Here is a 16,389-nt window from a genome sequence, read left to right as displayed (position 1 = left end):
AAGATAAGAAGGGGCGTAAAAGCCTGAGAGAACGAGAATTTTGCAGTGGCTTCTTAATTGTTTCAGAAAACTGTTATCTATAATATATATAGGTATATAATAGGAATGAGAATAGAGGATAGATTAATGAGAATAGAGAAGATATAGAGATACCACAGTGCTCGCAAAGTTCCCGCCCCGTGGCGACGGTGGTGAGTCCAGCTTGAATATGGTGTCAACAAGGGCAACAAAAAGGATGAAGGAGAGGGTGAGAGATTGGTGTGAACCACTGATCAACACAAAAAAAGCCACCATGTCAAGTGGAAAAAAGAAGGAAAGGGAGAGAAAAAATAAACGCGTGCAAGGGGGCGAAAGGAAGAACAAATATAAAACGAAAAGAGGGGAGGCAAGAAGAGGAGTGCACCCCCGGGAGTCAAAGGTATGGGTATAAATAACCAGGGGGCCAGAGGAACAGCTCCAAGGAATCAATGTAAGGGAGAAGCGCGACCAACTTTGGCACGGAACGCGGACACTGGCACATGGTGTGCCCAGGCGGCGTACAAAAAAGGCTCACACTCGAGCACGGAGAATAGAGAAAGAACCTTTGGGAAACACAAACAAATAAGTAGATACACAATAACGGGCCACAGAGGCGCAAGTGGGAGGGAGATCCGGAGGGGGAGCTTTGAGCTTGCGGGCCACGCCCAGGCAATGGACACTTTGGGGTTTTTAAAAAGCCACCCCAAGTGGCGGTGGGCGGATTGGGGCAGGGTCGCGGAAGATGAAGCAAGGACGCCAACGACCAGAGGCATCACAACGGTAGCAGGGGGCCGCCGAGGCGCTGGACTGGCTGCAGCCATTCGCGAGCTGCACAAACTAGTCCCTAGCCCGAGGACAGGAGAGAAGGCTGCCCCAAGCGGAGGCGGCCCACCAACCTCATCACAGTAGGTGGTTTGCTCAGGAGGGTGGGCTGAGTTAGGCTTGGGCCAAACATAGCACTAGTGTGGAAAGGCCAAAAAGCTCTATGTTTCGCATAACATAACATAGAAAGCTTAACGGCGCCTTGCGTCAGCGCCACTGCCGTCGTGCAACAATGACCGACCAGTGATGTGAGGGGGGTGGTGAAGAACAAGGCGTTCGTGTTGTGCACGAAAAAATAAAAACAGGGCGCGCGGGGAACCTAAAGCCAGTTTGGAAGGCACCCGGCTAGTTTCCGGATGCACAGGGCTCCCCGCAGCCATATAGTCAGCGGAAGGGCGGGTCCTTTGTAGAGGGCCAGACAACTCTGGGGTCCAGCCTTAGACTATGCCATTTCCTGCACGAGGCGGCCGTTGCGGGCAGGGCACAGGCGTGCCAACGTTCCAGTGCCGATAAGGACTTTACGTGACTCCCGGGGATGCAGGCCAGGGAAGGGCGTAGCCGACCCGGGAGGGGCGTGGGGAGGAAAACGGAGGCCGATGGGCGGGGGGAATGGGAAGGGAAACACCTGATTGCACCCAGAGAGAAGACAAAAAAACAAAGGTACGAATTATTCACTGCGAAAGAAAACATGGGGGCTGGGTACGGAATATGGGTCAAGGTGTGAGAGCAAAGGGGGGGAAACGTGGCAAAGCAAGGATGCCGGGGGTGATGTGGTAATGATGTAGACAATCGGGAGATTGGAGGGTCATCACGGGGACAGGACGACGGGTGTGGGGTGACAAGGGGAAAGCGCGCCATAATCCATAAGTTGATTCCATGGAGGAAAACACAATAACAAACAGTAGAGAAAGGCCCCAAAACAAGGGAGGGGAACGGAGGAGAGACTGGAGAAGAGCCACGGGGAGGGATAATAAATAGAGAGAGAGAGGAGAAAAGAGAGAATAGAGGATAATAACTAGATAGGAACACACGATGAGACCAGTACAGGGTGGACGGGGGACTGTGAAGTCGAGGAAAGGGCCAGGGGACAAGCCAAAGAGATGTGGCTTCCGAAAGGGAAAGCTGGGCCGGCTAGTGCCCGCAGGACGGGAAAGCCACCAGTGGGAGGAGCTGGTGGGTACACAGGCCAAAAACGGACCCCACGAGCAGACGCCCACCGGGCGGGGGAAGTCCCGGATGATCCACTTAACGGGGGGACTGCATCACAGCCCAGGCACTCAAGGTATGTGTTACAGGTTCAGGAGCAACAATCAGAGACGAGATGATATACCGGCACAGCCGGGCAGTCAAACTAAGGTTCCAAGTGGGCCAGTGGGTGGCAGGCTAGGCCAGCGGTGGCCATAAGTGGGAAAGAAAAGCGGAGAAGGAGGCGACGAGGGTTGGGCACAGAGGGGCCGAAATCGGAAAAGCGAAGTTGAAAACAAGGGCGGTTAAGCGGCAATAGGATGAAACACACTGGGGTGACACGGGCCTGTAGGGCCTGGAGAGGCAGAGAGGGCATGACACGGAAAGAGGTACCAACAGAGAAGAATTTATAAAGAGTGGGGTGGGATGAAGCACACAGGGGAGGACACAACGAGCGGAGGGAAAATCTCACCACAAACGTGAACCAAGAGCGAGATTAGGTGGAGACCGGAGCCAGAATTAACCGGGAGGGGAGGGGGGCCCACAACCGTGGCCGGGAATGGAGACGAAAACAGCACGGAGCACCAAAAGCGGGGGGAGCCTGAGAAGAGAGCGACGGCGGAGGAACCGGCACCAGGGCAGGGGGGGGTGGGATCGAGAAGGATTGCCCAGGAAAAAAAGCAGACCGGGGATCGCGGCGGATGATGTGTGGGCAGAAGTAACACAGAAGGGAGAGGGAGTCAGGGGGGAGCGGCCAAGGGGCGATAAAGGGAGAATAAGACCAGGGGAAAGATGGAAATGCAGGGGAGGGGGGACGATGGAGCAGCCAAAAAACGGGGATTGTAAATCACTTCTGAACAATGCAGTAGGGTCGACCAGAAAAGTGCGGGAAAAGAATAGACAAAGAGGACAAAAAAAAAAAAAAGAAAACCAACAGGGCCCCTCAAAAAGCGGTGCAGCAAAGGAGCCAGAGGTGCCCTGCGGGAAAGAGCTCCAACTGGTGGAAACAAACACGGGGAGCGTAACGCGAAAAGACCACCAAAGACAATGAAAGAAAGGATATGTGAAACCAGTTAGACCAAACGGGCCAGGAGCCCTAATACGGCGCGGGATGACTGCTATATGGAGGGAGGGGACAAGAGAGGTAGGGGCAGTACTTAGGGGTTAGCTGACGAGGGGCAGGGGGGGGGCCGAGAGGGGGCCCATGAGCCGGAACTTAAGGGGCGGGGTGGGTGTTAGTACAGGGGCGGCGATCCATTAGTGGTGTGGGCAGGGGGGTTGAGACCGCGCGTGCTCGAGGGGAGGGGCGGGGGCACACTCCGCCGCGGCCATGGGGCGGGATGGAAAGGCAGCAGGATTTGCAGCCCAACGAGACGCGCTTCATAAAGCAAACACTGGGGGGGGGCGACTTTCAGGGAAAGGCACAGGATGGGGGTGGAGGAAGTGGTGGCAACAGGGGTGGGATCGCGGTTGGGGAGCGAGCCGAGGGTTGGCCCGGCGAGGCCAGGGGAGGGACCAAAGGCGGAAGAAAATCCAGAGGTGGACGGTGGGGTGGCAGGACGAGGTAGCGCTCGAAAACAAAGAAAACCCCTAGGAGGGGACAGGGGGACAGGGTAGACAACATTGGAAGACGGAGAGCGAGAGCGGTCCCACAGATTAAACCGCAGGTGAACGCAAGAAGCACGAGAGGCAGTCAGCGGGAACAAACCGACGAAGGATGGGGCCATACCAGAGTGAATAATTACTTAGGAAAACGACGAAAGCGTAAAATGGAGCTGGCAAAGCGAGTGAACGGGGGACACAGGAGGGGGGCGTGGGGAACGGGAGGCAAAAGAAGGTTGGTGACGGGCCGGGAGGAAGGCGAAGGGGAAAAGAAAAGGAGCACAGGCGGTGGATAGAGGGGGGAAAAAAAAAAGATGCCGCAAACCGACAAGGCAGGGGAGGAACTAAAAGGAAGGGAACAGAAGTCAGCAGGGATAAAAGGAGGGGCACCACAAAAGACAACGAACGCATAACATGAGGAAGGAAGCGGAAGGAGGAAAGACAAGAGAGACCTAGACCAACGAAGGAGAACATCACCAGGGGTGGAGAGGCCACCGGTCTGCTGAACAAGAACCGCGGGAACGGCGGGGGGGTAAGGTAGGTACCAGCTGGGCACACAGGGCGCCGTCATTTTGGCCCGTCGCTGAGGCAGAGTGGGCGCCAGTTGCGGCAAGGGTGGGGAACACGCTGGGGGGACAGCAAGATTACAAATATGCCCCAGATTCTCCAATGGGAGGCGAGATCAGGACTGTGACTGGGCCCACTGTAGGAGGCGTCAGGCGGGCCTGTTTTGTCTTATGACCCCAACTGCAATGTTGCTTGGGCCTGTGCTTGGGAGACATGGTCCGCTAAAGATAATTCCGCCCAAGCGTCAGTGGAATACGCGGAAGCAGAGTCGCGTGCAGGAGTGTCCATAGAGTGGGCGCCACTAGCCCGCGACTCGGCCGGCAGGGTAACATGATGCCCAGTTCCTGCTGATGAGAAGCACCCCCACAGCACGATGCTGCCACCACCACACTTCACTGTAAGGATGGTGTGTCTTGAGGCATGGGCAGTGAGGTTGGCACGACACCATCCGCTTTCATGTGGGCCAAACGCGCTAACTTGTCTCATCTGGCCACAACAGAACCGTTTCCCCACATAAAAAAAAAAAAAAAGAAAAAAAAAAAGAAAAAAAAGGGGGGGGGGAAGGAGAGGGGGAGGGAAAACAGAGGGAAAGGAAAGGAAGGGAGGAAAGAAAAGGAAAAAGGAGGAAAAAGGGGAAAAAAAAAGAAAGGGGGGGGGAAAAAAAAAAAAAAAAGGGGAAAAAAAAAAAAAAAAAAAACAAAAAAAAAAAGAAAAAGAAAGGGGGACGCAGCTGGTGCCACATCTCCTAACATTCTGGCAAATTCCAGAAGCACAAAAACACATTGCAAGAGTAAAGAAAAAAAGGACGTTTGGGAAAAAAAACGGCTGTCTTTGTCGTGCCACCACAGAAGCCAGACAACCAATGTTCTCAGCGCGTGATGGGATTGGGCTGGTGCAGCATAGTACTCCACTCCCACCACTGAACTCGGTAGGCCTGCAAAGTGGGGATGGCCTCGCCTGTGCTCTTCGCTCACAAGTTCGCCTCCTTTTTGAGTGCTGAGTTTTGCGGGACCCTGTTTCTTGGCAGCTGGTGGTGGTTGAGCAGCTGCACTTCCGGTATGGGCTTCTGACTGGTGCTCACTGGGGGAGTCTACAAACCATGGGAGAGTATTTGTACCTGCCCTAATGCTGTGGACAAATTAGGTATCTCTAACGGTCGGAGAATGCTCTTGTAGGCGGTGAGGTTCCTGCGGAGTCACAGCCTGACCAATGACCGGCCACGTGGAGTTGTTAATCCAGACAACTGGGACACAACTGTAATGGTGCACAAGGGAGGCCAAGGGAGGGGAAGATTCTGGCCCCGTTTAAGGGCAAGGTCGTTGCAATCGGTGCAAACGGGAGCATGCCACCGCACAGAGGGTTGGTACTGTATCGCAGATATTAGTGTGGTTGGTTGATGGGCTTCTTAAAAATAGGCCCAACAGAAAACCAAATGCACCATGACAATGAAGTGATTCTGATTTTAATGTACAATAAACATAATTCAAACAGACTGAACGTTCAAGGGAACAATATTGTATATCAGGGGTGAAGAAGACAGAAGGGCATCGATAAGAAAATGGAAACTCATGACCACAAGCGAAAACAAATAGGCAAGAAAACCACTAGGGAGGGGGTGGTAGGTATTGTAGAACAAGTGATGAGAAAGAGTGCTAAAACTATATAGATATAGAATAGATGGATTATATTATATATAGTGTAACATCGACAGGGAGGGGGAATCCCCTGCCCAACAACAGGGGGCAAGGCCAGGTGGTGTTGGAAGGGTTGGAGGAGGGATAAAAAAAAAAAAAACAAAACCGGGGGAGGCGGTGGGAAAAGACCAGCCAGGGCAGGTAGGGACAGAAACGGTCGGTCCCCCGAGTCCCGAACGCACACTTCTCGTGGCCCCTCCCACGAACGGTTTGACCTTCCCTTTTTTTCGCTCCCCCCTTTTCGGCAACCACGGCTCGCCAATTCCACCCACACCCCCGTCCTTTCTGCATCCACCCAGGGCCCAACTTTCCCGTTGCGTGGAACTCTCACGTTCGCAACGTGCTGTTATTTCACGGACCGTGTCAAGCCCTCTTTTTGGGGTGCCTCATTTCCTAGTCCTCCGACCTTCGTTTCCTTTCTTATTAGGTTCACAAATCTATAGGTCCCTCGTGGGCACTTAGTGTAGTCTTAACCTCGACGTTTACTGTCTGTGGTGGGTCCGGTGACGGTCTTTTCCGGCAGGGAGTTTTGGCGGCTCGAGTTGTTCTCCTCGCCCCTCTTCCGGTCTCTCCGGTTGTCAGTGAAACTTTGGTGTTCAAGCACCGACCCAACCTCATTACCCCGTGAATGGTGGTCTAGTTCTCGAGCTGTTTGTGTTTCTCCGGACATCCCCTCCCCACCGTTCCTTTCTTTCGACCCAATGAGGTTTTTCATCGGTAGACTTGCGTGTGATAGACCTCAAACAGTCCCTTTCGTCCCTCTGTCACTGGGGTGATTCTTTTGCTTACCTCCTTTCCAAACTTCATGTCTATCTGGTTTTCTACTAGCCACGGTTTGACCTTCTTCCAGAATACCCTGGCTAATAGTTTTAAACTTTAGAAGCCAAGTAGTACGCCAACACTGCAGGGTTTTTGTACGCCGTCGAGTAGGCGAAAGGATGGTTCCTCGGTGTGTGACTGTCAATTGCTGGATCCAGAGTCAGCGACTTGCACAGAGTGAGTGGCACCCTGAACCAAAACGGCTACCACAGCATTTTGCAGCGCCATGCAATACCCTCTGGTATATGCCTAGTTGGTCAGGGGTTCATCCTACAGCAAGATAATGACCCAAAACATACCTCCAGGCTATATCAGAACTACCTTAGAAGAAAAGAACAAGACGGTAGGCTTCAAATCATGGAATGGCCAGCACAGTCTCCAGACTTAAACCCCATCAAGCTGGTTTGGGATGAACTGGACAGAAGGGTGAAAGCAAAGCAACCTACAAGTGCAACACATTTGTGGGAACTTCTGCAACAGTGTTGGGAAGAACTTTCCGAACAATATTTGATTTCCATTGTAGAAAGAATGCCACGAGTGTGTTCGGCTGTTATATCTGCAAAAGGTGGCTACTTTGATGAGTCAAAAATTTAGATTAAATTTTGTTAAACAAAATGATTCCATGATTTCTTTTTTTTATCTCCAATTGTTTATTTGTTCTATGCTTTAATTTCAGAGTACATTGAGTCATTAAACTGCGTAAATTTCAATAAAAAACTGGAAAAATGGAGGTGTTCTAAAACTTTTGACCGGTAGTGTGTGTGTGTGTGTATATATATATATATATATATATATATATATATATATATATACACACACACACACACACACACACACACACACACACACACACATATATATAGCGACAAATTAAACATATTAGCTTATAAGTTGGTAGCCTAATACAGAATGAATGTAATATTTACCACGTCCGGATGACCCTGCTGCCAAGTTAAGATATTGCAGTTGGTTGTAAGGAAATGCAATTAACTAATCTCTAGCTCCGTCTGAGCTTTATGTGATGCTGCAGGATATTGATGCTGTTGTGTTATATGTAAGCAATAAGGCATGACAGGGCGTGTGTTATACTATAATATCACCTCGCCGCGGGTGTGTAGCAAGTCTGGTTCCTGGTACTGATCAATCTCAAAACTTTTTTTTTTATTACTGGTACAATATTTTATCTGACATCTTTCTTTTGTTATTCATCCCAATGTATTTCCTTGTATGTCCATCTTTTGAAAAACTCAAGATGAAGTAGGAAATATTTTATCTAAAAAAGTTATCTGGTGCAGAAAAGTTTGGGTATAAATGAGAAATAAGGAATGGAAGTTATTAGTAATAATACTATTGCAGATAACATTGTTCTATTTACAAATAAAAACCTCAGGCAATCAATGACTATGTTTGCACCAGAACACCTGGAGTGGGAAGGCTAGTGCTAGTTAGATACCTATTTCCAGGATTTAAAAGTGTCAAATTCAAGGCACTAACTGAAGACTTGCCATCCTACTGAGACAGAAAGGCTTATCCACAACTTATACAATAATATACAGAACAATAACACCAAGGCCAATGAAACTCAGTACTAAAAAAAATAAAAAAAGACCACCTGGGAAAGGGCACAGAGCTGCCTCAAGTGCTTCCCCAGGACTGTGAAAAGTATATAACATTAAACACTACAACACACTTCTCAGAATAACTTTAAAACAGGTTAATTTATTTATACTGTACACATATAAATTACAAACAGTATAAAGCTGAGATACGCATCTCTCGCTAATAAAACCTCTGAAATATTAGCCGCAAAGCAGATTCTCCGTACAGCTCAATCAAGAATCTTAGTTCACATTCCTTAAGATCACAGCATCAAATCCCACTGCTGGAAAATACTGTAATACAAAAGTACTCCTGCTATAATAATTATAATAGTTACAGCCTTTCTTTGAAAATTAATTGACTTGGTGTTAAGAATAGTCTTTTACCAGACACATTTTCTGAATGAAGTTCATATTGCAGTGAAGTTATTCTGACCATGGCATTAATGAGTAAAAAGAGGTAACCATAAACAAAGCAGATATTAATAGTATTCTGCGTGGTTATCTAAAATACATTTGAATTTAATTAGTAGTTGTGGTAGCCTACTGGCACAACTTTAGCACATTAATTAATCTGTGTTGTGTTATGAGGGAATCTTAAGGGAAACATTGAACAAATAATTACATCTAACTATCCTCGAAGATTTAAAAAAAAAAAAAAAATGCTGTAAACTTGGGTGGCCACAATTAGGTAAGTAAAATTAGAACATTTCTGAAATATCTAAAATCTTTGGTTTCTTTTTAATGAAATTCACATTTAAAATGTATTGCTTAATTTCCACTGCATGTCGCATATACATTTAAAAAAAAAAAAAAAAAAATCAGAAATGTTATTTCCAGGAGATATTGTAAAGGGATTCTTTGGTTTAGTTCATCTCAAACCAAACATAGAGATTGAATTGGTTTCTAGTCATGTAGCTTCAGAGTCAGCCCCAAAGGGGTAAGATAGTTTCTTGTTTTACAGCTCTAGGCTTCTGTGCTATTTTATTCCCACTGTAATATAGGAATACAATGATTAGAATAAGACAAAAGAAAAGAAAAGAAAAAAAAAATATGTGTTACATTTTAATGCAAGAATAGCTACATTTGGACTCCTGTATATGGACAGCTTTTACAATTAGGTTTAATAATTGAGAAAGATTCTGTCACTCAAATTTTATTTCTCAAAACAACATAACATTGTGAAACAAATAAGAGTAAAATCAAGAGTATTCTGGCTTCAGTTGAGCCCTGAAAACCACACTCACTGGAGATATTATAAACCTATGCCCACTGCCAGCTGCAGCTTGTCTTGGAGGTGAGGTCTGATAAGCCCTGCATTAAAGGTAGCTATAAAATCATTTGGATCAGTGCATTGATTTATGGTCTGTCTAGTTTACAAGCAGAGCTGCACTTTATATTAATTTGTAAGCTTAAAGTGGTTATAACCGATATGGCTGCAGCTTGGGCTGCAAGTTTGGACTGATGAAGTAAGCCAACACTAACACTTTTGTTTTTTCAAACTGTCACATACTCTTTCGAATTGTGTACCTTTTGCTCTGGCTTTTAATTTGTAATTATTATTTTAATTTATTATTATTTTTTTATAGCAGTTCTGTTATAAAGCAATCCTTTCTTTTGTAATGTTGCATAGCACTAGATTATAGTACCGCACCCTCTTATTTATAATACAACACTGCTCTTCTAAAACTTCAGTTGCAGCTTCTTTTTTGTAGTCCTGCTGTCCCACTGTCGATCTGCTGTACTATAAAATTAATGTCTTACTGTAGCGGGGGAGGGGAGGGGGGGGGGGGGGGGGTGTACTGACTGCTGGCATGTTCATGGTGCTACAGGAAGAGGGCCGCAGTCATCCAATACCCGTCTGTGAGTCATGGCAGTGACAGAGGGAGGTGGGAAAGGAGGTGTGTGGACTTTTTCTTTTCTGAGTGGCTGGGAGGTGGGTCTTGGGGGGGATTGTTAGCCCTATAAATAACACTCTGCTGTTCCCTCTGGGGGCGGCTAGACCTGCAGCTCCAGACCCCCGGTTACAGAGGCCAACCAAGATGATGGCCGAGGATCGTCCCGAAGCCTACTTGGAGGTGTTCGAGGCCAGGGCAACCTTGGCCAGGTGGGCCCAGGCACAGTGGGCTAGTTACCTCTTTCCTCAGCTGATGGGAGAGAAGCAAGCAGCGGCAAGGACGGTGTTCCCTGAGCGAACATGCTGGATTACCCCACGCTGAAGGAGACCATCCTTAAATCACATGGGGGTCATGCCAGAGGGTTACCAGAAAAAGTTCTGGAATGAGTATTTTGCAGCAGGGGAGCATCCACAAACCATCGCCCATGAAGGATTACGACATGGGCTGGCTGACCCCGGACACAACCACCAAAGCGAGGTTGGTGGAGGTAATCGTGGTGCCCCGGTTCCTGGAGTGTTTGGCAACAGGACCTCAGCTATGGGTACAGCGGCAGGCACCTGCCACTGGACCAGGTGGTTGAGTTGGTGGAACAGTACCAGGCAGCAGAGCCAACGCCGGCGAGACTGCCTGGAAGGAGTGTGGCTACCAGATCAACCCCTCCACTTGCCCCGGAAAGGGCAAAAGGGCTGGGTAGAGGGGGTAGTCAGGTATTTGGTCGAGGGGTGTCGGCGGGAGCTTCTGGCCCAGGAACTGGGGCAGGTTGGGGATACCCACGGACTGCAGCGGTGTCAGAACGGGGTCTGACACGGCCACCTTATCGGTGAGCCCCTTTGATGGCTCTGGTGTACTCACCTCTTGCTGAAGCCCCAGGGCAAGGTCCACCGAGGTGTTGCACATGCAGGGAGGTGGACCACATCGCCCGGGATTGCCCCATGATGGAGTGTGACCTTGGCCGACCAGGTAAGCACGTGCAATTACCTCAGTCACTTCAGCAGACTGGTTTTGTTATTCCTGTGACAGTGGATGGTGCAAAGACCCAAGCACGCCTGGATTCAGGGTGTGGTCAGTCTCTAATACAGAAGATCCTAATCTCACCGGGACATAAACACATATTGGGACAGATGCATATTAAATGTATTCATGGGGATGTATGCTCCTATCCCAAGATTAGTGTAAATATGATTATTGTCCAGCAGGTGACGTGGGTGCAGGTAAAATTATGTCCTCAATTGCCAGTACAGGCAGTTCTAGAACGGGACTGTGGGCAGCTGATTGGTTAGTCTTCCCTATTCAATCAAATCAATCAATCTTTATTTTTGTATAGCGCTTTTAACAGGGGTCGCCACAAAGCACTTTACATGATAAAAAATACAAAAATACAACAATTATATAATATATATATATATATATATATATATATATATATATATATATATATATATATATATATATATATATATATAATCAGCAATAAAATACACATACAAAATAAATAAATAAAATAAAAGAATGCATAAGCGAGAAAATATCACTTTAAAAACTTGCGTAAGCCAAGCTATACAAGTGTGTTTTTAAACAAGATTTAAAAGCATCGACAGAAGGCGCTTCCTTTATAGTACTAGGCAAGTCCTTCCATAATTTTGGTGCAATGTAGCTGAAGCATCTACCACCTAAGTTTTGTTTCTGAATACTTGGTATAGAAAGTAGCCTGGCATCCTGTGATCGAAGTGGACGACTAGGACCTTATGGTTTAAAAGATCCTCTAAATAGGGTGGAGCTAAGCTATTTAGAGCCTTATAGGTTAATAATAGCACCTTAAAATCTATCCTAAATTGAACAGGGAGCCAATGCAAGGATGCCAGCACAGGGGTGATATGATCTTGTTTCTTACTCCCAGTTAAAACTCTTGCAACAACATTCTGTACAAGTTGCATCAGAGATAACATTGTTACGAATACCGGCAAAAAGGCTGTTACAATAATCAATGCTTGGAGATATAGAAGCATGCATCAATCTCTCTGCATTCTGCTTGGAAAGCATACCTCTCAGTCTAGCTATGTTTCTTAAATGGAAAAAATGATTTTTTTTTAACATTTTTAATGTATGATACAAAGGAGAGGTCTGGATCAAAAATGACACCTAGGTTTTTTTTTTTTTTTTTTATCTCTGCTCTAGAATCTGTACAGAGACCGTCAAGTAGAAAATCAGATGAATCTATGTTCTTGCATTGCTTCTGAGGTCTCATTATCATCAATTCTGTTTTGTCTGAGTTTAGCATTAAAGAGTTTATAAACATCCAATGTTTAATGTCAGCAAGGCAGGTATTCAAAATATTAGCAGCAGACACATCACCCTGTTTGAAAGACAGGTAAAGCCGAATGTCATCAGCATAGTGATGAAAATGAACTCTGTGTCTACAAATGATATTTCCCAAAGGTAACATATATAGAGAGAACAGAATTGGGCCAATAATTGAACCCTGAGGAACCCCACACGTAACCTTTGACATAAAAGAGATCTCCTCCTCGACTTTAACAAACTGAAACCTATTAGAGAGATAGGATCTGAACCAGGACAGTGCTTGACAATCCCAATAAATGTTCAAGGAGATTAATTAAGACAGAATGATCAATGGTGTCGAAAGCAGCACTTAGATCCAGTAGAACAAGTACTGAAGGCGAGCCCATGTCAGAGATCAGCAACATATCATTTACCATTTGAATCAGTGCCGTCTCGGTGCTATCATTAGGCCTGAAACCTGACTGAAATTTCTCAGAAATGTTCTGTGCAGCAAGAAATCTATTTAATTGTTCAGCCACTACTCTTTCCAATACTTTGGATAAAAAAGGGAGATGTCAGATTTAATAAGATGGTGCAGAGCATGATGAGTTCACAATGGATGTTGTACTATTGGCTGAGAAGTAGGAAGTAATTGGAGATATTTCCCTTCCGTGACCTGGCTTGGTTTTGCCATCGATTTAGACCTCGGAAAACTAAACGGGAACGCCAGGCCACTAAGAATGAGGGCTGGCAGTGGAGAGATTCCGAGAGGTGTCAGGTGGGCACGATTAGTGAAGAGTCCGGGGGAGGGGGGGGGGGGGGGACGGTGGCAGCGGAGCCAACGTCGGTGTGCCCCCAGACCCATGGCCCAGCTGCCACCGCTTGGGACCGACCCGATCCTGAGCTGGAAGGCATGGGAGCTGATTTTTTAGCTCGTTCCCGTGTCGAACATGGACATGACGACGTGCTGAGCAGGCTCTATGACCAAGCACAAGTGGTTAATGGTCGTATGGTTGAGCCCAGTCGTGCCGCCACGTACCCCCACTTCAAAATTAATTGAGACCTTCTGTACTGTGTTGGCTCGTGACACGGTTCTTTTGGCTGGGGCTGGATGGCAACGTCAAATGGTTTTTTGAGCATTGTGGGGAATGTCAGAAAGCCAGCTCTAGAACCATCTCATGAGCCCCACTGGTGCCTTTGCCCCTAGTGGAAGTTTGAGTATATTGGGATGGACATAGTTGGGCCACTAGAAAGGAGCGAGGCAGGATACACCCACCTACTGGTCATTTTGGATTACGCTACGCATTATCCGAAGGCCATTCCCCTCCGATCTATGTCTGCTAAATCTGTTGCTGACGAGCTCGTGAAGGTTTTCTCCTGGGTGGGGACCCTCAAGGAGATATTGACCAACCAAGGCACCATTTTATGTCCCGGCTAATCCACAGAACATGTAAACATTTGAGAATTAAGACCATTAGGACCTTGGTGTTTCATCCTCAGACTGAAGGTCTTGTAGAGCACTTTAATAAGACCCTTAAGAGCATGTTGTGCAGGTTTATTCGTAGTGATGTGCGTTACTGGGACCAGTTAATTTCTCCCCTTCTCTTTGCAATCAGAGAGGTACCCCAGGCTTCCACAGGGTTTTCACCATTCGAGCTGCTGTATGGGCGGAGACCCCGGGATGTGTTTGAGCTGGTATGAGATGTTGGAGGAGCAGCAGAACAATTCGACCAACACCGTCTGGTATGTGTTGGACCTGCGCAAACGTCTTGAGTCTGTAGGAGAGTGGGCGCATGACAATTTGCAGCAGGCTCAGCACAGACAGGAGACACAGTACAACCGAGGTGCCTGGTTGCGCACATTTCAGCCGGGGAATAAGGTACTTTTATAATTACCCAGTTCCAAGTGGAAACTTCAGGCTAAGTGGCAAGGACCCTTTGAGGTAACATGTTGCGTTGGGAGGGTGGACTATAAGATCAGCCAGCAAGAGCAAGAGAAACACATGTATCACATAAACCTCTTGAAGCCCTGGTTGCAAGCGTTGCTAGTGGTGCACGCAGATGCCGTCCCAGATCTGGGACTTGATCTTTGTGTTGGTGAGAAAATGGTCGGTACAGATTGTGGAGAATCTGACACCAAAACAGAAACGTCAGGCTCATGATCTGGTGATGGAATTTTCTGACATGTTTTCTCCCGTCCCAGGGCAGACTCGAGTAGCCCATCATCACATTAACATTGAGCCGTGGTGCCAGTTCGTCAGATGCCATACCGTATACCAGAACGTAAAAGACAGGTAATAAACGCCGAGATTGATGAAATGCTTCAACTGGGGGTAATAGAAAAGTCCCAAAGTGACTGGAACAGTCCAGTGGTTTTAGTAGATAAGCCGGATGGGTCAACTCAGTTTTGCATTGATTTCAGGCGAATCAATGAAAAATCAAAGTTTGATGATTATTCGATGCCCCGGGTATATGAGTTGCTGGAGCGTCTGGGCATGGCTCATTTTATGACGACACTGGATTTAACGAAGGGGTACTGGCAGATACCCCTGACCCCGGAATCTAGAGAGAGGATGGCATTTTCAACTCCCTTCAGGTTATACCACTTTAGGACCATGCCCTTTGGGTTGCATGGAGCACAAGCCACTTTCCAGCGGATGATGGATCACATATTGCAGCCCCATCAGCAGTATGCCCCTGCTTACATAGATGACATGGTTATCCACAGTGAGGATTGGCAGAGTCATCTTTATAAAGTGGTGGCGGTGCTGCAATCCTTGCGGGAGGCTGGGCTCATTGCTAACCCAAGGAAATTTGCCATTGGGAAGAGCGATTCGGAGTATTTGGGGTATCGAGTAGGGGGGGCCAGATCAGACTGTTAATTGCTAAGGTGAAAGCCTTGGCTGACTGGCCAGTTCCTAAGACCAAAACCCAGGTGCGCACTTTCTTGGGACTAGCGGGCTATTACAGGAAATTCATCCCAAGCTTCGCCACGCTCGCTGCTCTCTTGACAGACCTCACCAGGAAGGCTGCCCCAAATGCAGTTCAGTGGACCAAGTGGTGCAAGAGGGCCTTTCTCGTCTTGAACAGAGGCTGTGTAGCAAGCCAGTGCTATGCAGTCCTCATTTCAGCAAGAGGTTCACCCTGTAGACAGATGTGTCAGACAGGTCTCGGGGCAGTGTTGTCTCAGGAGGTTCAGGGAAGCGAGCACTCGGTCCTGTACATCAGCAGGAAGCTCCTTCCCCACAAAAGAAATTATTGCACCATCGAGAAGGAGTATCTCGCGGTAAAGTGGGCAGTCGAGTCACTCCGGGACTACCTCCTGGGGCGACACTTCACGCTAGTTACAGATCATGCCCCCTTAGCATGGCTTCACAGCAATTCCAGAATCACACGGTGGTACTTGGCCCTGCAGCTCTATGCCTTCCAGGTAGTCCACCGAGCAGGGAAACTGCATCAAAACACAGATTTTTTCTCTCGGGAAGGCATGGGGGTGTAGGATTTTCAAATGAACTGGTGGTGTCATTCTGAGGAGGAGGATATGTGGCAGGGGAGAGATCTGTTCTGACTCTGCTGGCATGTTCAAAGTGCTGTAGGAGGAGGGCAGCAGTCGTCCAATACCAGCCTGACGGTCATGGCAGTGACACGAAGAGGTGGGAAAGGGGGTGGCTGGGAGGCGGGTCTTGGGGGGATTGTTAGTCCTATAAAATAACACACTGCTCTTCCCTCTGGTCTGCCCTTTTAGACATGCCGAGCGTGCGGAAGCGCTGGTCCAGGACCGAGAACGGCTGGGAGAAAGAAACCTGAACGAAACAGAAAACAGAAAAAAACATAGGAGTAGCGGGGAAACCTTGGGCAGATCCCCCAAACTATTGTGTTCAGCAGGCTGAGGAAGCCGTAAGTGCAG

Source organism: Polyodon spathula, chromosome 15, assembly GCF_017654505.1.
Source record: "Polyodon spathula isolate WHYD16114869_AA chromosome 15, ASM1765450v1, whole genome shotgun sequence".
NCBI lineage: Eukaryota > Metazoa > Chordata > Actinopteri > Acipenseriformes > Polyodontidae > Polyodon > Polyodon spathula.
The sequence above is the reverse complement of the archived record's forward strand: the minus strand, read 5'-3'. Positions refer to the sequence as shown.